The 3,281-nt window shown below is 35.4% G+C and overlaps 1 long non-coding RNA gene across 1 annotated transcript; it reads right to left on the bottom strand.

Moving 5' to 3' along the window:
* Nucleotides 1–220: 220 nt before the first annotated feature.
* LOC113014575 (uncharacterized) lies at nucleotides 221–2,046 on the bottom strand. The gene is made up of 3 exons (XR_003270979.1): nucleotides 1,693–2,046; nucleotides 1,116–1,162; nucleotides 221–746 (listed from the first exon to the last, which is right to left on the bottom strand). It is a non-coding gene; the product is annotated as an uncharacterized LOC113014575 (long non-coding RNA).
* Between the last annotated feature and the right edge of the window lie 1,235 nt (nucleotides 2,047–3,281).

Raw genomic sequence — 3,281 nt, 5'->3', positions numbered from 1 at the left:
GACACAGATTCCAAAGACTGTCTCTGCTATGGCAGTGGCGATGCTTTTTATCAACTTCCTGTGACAATAAAACAAACAAAAAAAAGATAATGATTTCTCACTAATGTCCATTGCAAACAGTTTTAAAAGTAAATATCTGTTTTACATTAATGTAAAATACCTAAAAGCTTTATTCATTCAAGCCTTATAATAATGTAAATGTAATCAAAATTGACTGCCCGATATTTTTCCTGACTCATGAGAAGTTCATTCAATACCTCAACAATGTCCTGTCTTTCAAAATCTTGTGATAGGGGTGACTGTGGCACAGGAGGTAGAGCAAGTTGTCTACTGGTTTAATCCCTGGCTTCTCTAATCTGATACTAAAACTATCAATGGGTAACATACTGAACCCCAAGTTGCTCCTGATACATCCATTGAAGTGTAAATGTTACATAAAAATATTGTATGAATGTGTGTATGAATGAGGTTATTATAATGATATTATAATAATGATAGTATAAAACACTCAAAAATGGTGTGTGTAGTATCCAGTGAGAAACTTAAAGCTCTTACTTTTCCTATTTTAAAAGGTATTTTTTACAGCCACCGGTAATTTATAGGAAAACCCCATCCCCTGAAACTTTTTGTATGTAGTTCAAGCTTATCTTTGATCATCTCCTTAGTTAAGGATACAGGCAAGTTAACATACCAGGTAATTCTTCACCAGCTTCTCAGGATTCTCTTCTGATTTCAACAGCATCAGTCTTTATACACAGAGGGGGAAAAAAAACAAATATATACGGAAATCCATCTCAACGACCTAGCAGTGGGATTAAAGAACTTTTAGTTGAATTACCAGGAATTTATGAGAAATACAGAGGCTATTGTTTTACGGTCTTAATCTTTTCAAATAGTATTTATGCATTTTAGACAAGTCTGTCATTTTAATATTGTTTTGTAATTTGTGTATTAATTTAATCATGCCATACCCCCAATTCAAGAAAGTTTAGATGATGTGTACATAAAATCAGAATGCAATGGTTTCTTGGTCTCAAAACTATGTCACTTACAAATGAATATATTACATTTTTAACATGGGAATGTGATAATTTTTAAGAAAAATATTAGCTCACCATGAATTTGATGAACTGGCCTGCCAGCTCTCCAGACCTTTCACCACCTGATAAGATTAAACATTTATTATCTTTATAGGAGGGAACTGCAAGTCTCCAAGTTTATTAAGTAGAAAAATATTTAATTTCAAAAAAATTAAAAAACAGCAAAACATATCTGTTCATGTTTTGTCTTTCCTCCTCAGTGTACTAAAAACACATAAATTGTTAAATAAACCACTGTCCATCAGCAACTTACAAACTTACAAATTTCAACAACCCACACGTAAAATGTAAATTTATCACAACAGTCTCTGTGGTAGAGCCAAACTAGCTTATGTGCAGAGGTTAAGTTATAAACAATATCTATATTTGGAGTAGCTAAGTCTTTCATATTAGGCTATCATGCTAGCATGACATTGTGCTATATTCTTGCACTAACGTGTTAGCTAGCTAGAATGGCATAAACAAACAGATTTTTTTTTTTAAACAAAAAAACAAATGTGAATAAATAGAACTGAAAAGAATCGACAAACTAATGATGCCTTTGTGCAAAAAGTATTTTCATCAAGATGGATGAAGATAGATTCACTCTTACCTTTCCAAGATGACCGTGAAGCAAACCATGTGCTTTCCTGCCTCTTGTTGTTTAGAATCTCACGTGATCTTGTGATATCGCGAGTCTTTAAGGCAGCTAACCACTCTTGTTAGATTTTATCATGTCATATCAACAAGAATAAATTTAAGAGGCGCTAAGTTGGTAAATTTCTTGTAGATCTTATATGATTTTATTACGTTCACCTTAGAAACATAAATTCATTGTGTTCAAATTACATGTTAGAGTCTTGTAAATGCAATAACCACCAAATTTCACTTTTTTGAGTGTAGATAAGATGGGGCCTGATTATTCAAGACCTTGTATGTAAGGAGATGAAATTTCAATTTGAATGTGGATTTAACAGGGAGCCAATGAAGGGAAGACAGTTTTGGAGAAATATGCTCTCTCTTTCTAGTCCCTGTCAGTACTTTCACTGCAGCATTTTACTTGTTTAATATGCAGATTGAACGACAGTGTTGCGATCCAGAGTAAGCATCTGTTTAGGCAGCAGATTTGTAAGATTTTTAAGGCTGAGTACAATAACCTCGGTTTTATCTGAATTTAGGATTCAGGCATGAGTTTAGCTCTTTAAGACATTCCTGATACACACTAATTGGGGTATGTGGGTAGGGCACTTGAGAAAACTACATAGTTGGACATTGTTTTGGCAAAGTTACACATCGATTCACTATTCTTTTTAGTGAGCTCCGATTCCCGTACACAAGTGTCATTACTGAGATCCTACTGAATAAAGTCTGCATTTGGTCTGGTCCTATAAAGAATGATTGTGAGGACGTTCACCTTTCATAAGAACATGCGTGAGCAGGAGAAGAAAGCCATCATCACAGACGCTTCATCACCAGAATTCATGGAAACAGCTGAAACTGTTGCTTTTCATTGGGGTGTTTCTCTTGTTTTTTGTTTACTGTTTATATCTGCTAAAATAATAACTGGCAGAAGAAATGTAAATGGATATGACTGGATATGACATGCAAGTAGATTTTTCCCTTGGTGCATTGCACGAGAGGTTTTACATCTGATTGCCTCAAGGCCTTATGATATCCTCCACAGATTTATGATCACCTCTTTCATTGAAACTTAAGTGTTTTAATCAACCTTTTTACACCTGTGGTGTTCCCAGTCAAATGTGACCACCATAATGACACCCATGGGTATCCAGACTATATTCATCCATCAGACAGAAAACATCCCCATACACCTCCCCAACTCACTCACTCACTCACTCACTCACTCACTCACACATTTCAGACTGAACAATGTCTTTTGCGAGTACACATCTTTTTTCCCACGCTTATGTGCTGATCCTCCTACTTCTATTGTTCATGAGTACTAGGGTTTTGGTTTCTGATTTCTTGTTCTTCTGGGTTGTGATTTGTAGCTCTTAGGTTTAATTCTGCCCTCGTGTTATTCTCTTATTCCCTAGTCAGTCATGTCTCGAGACCCTCCGGTCCCTGTACTGTGTTAGTATTGTCTCTGAGTTCAGTCTGTGGATTTCCTGTTTTACTTTGAAGGTCTTGTCTCATGTTAGTGTATTCTGCTTTACGTCCTTGTCTTGTCTAGCCCAATGA

The sequence above is a fragment of the Astatotilapia calliptera genome, chromosome 22 (assembly GCF_900246225.1).
Source record: "Astatotilapia calliptera chromosome 22, fAstCal1.2, whole genome shotgun sequence".
NCBI lineage: Eukaryota > Metazoa > Chordata > Actinopteri > Cichliformes > Cichlidae > Astatotilapia > Astatotilapia calliptera.
Note: the sequence above shows the minus strand (reverse complement) of the source record. Positions and strands in the feature narration are given on the sequence as shown.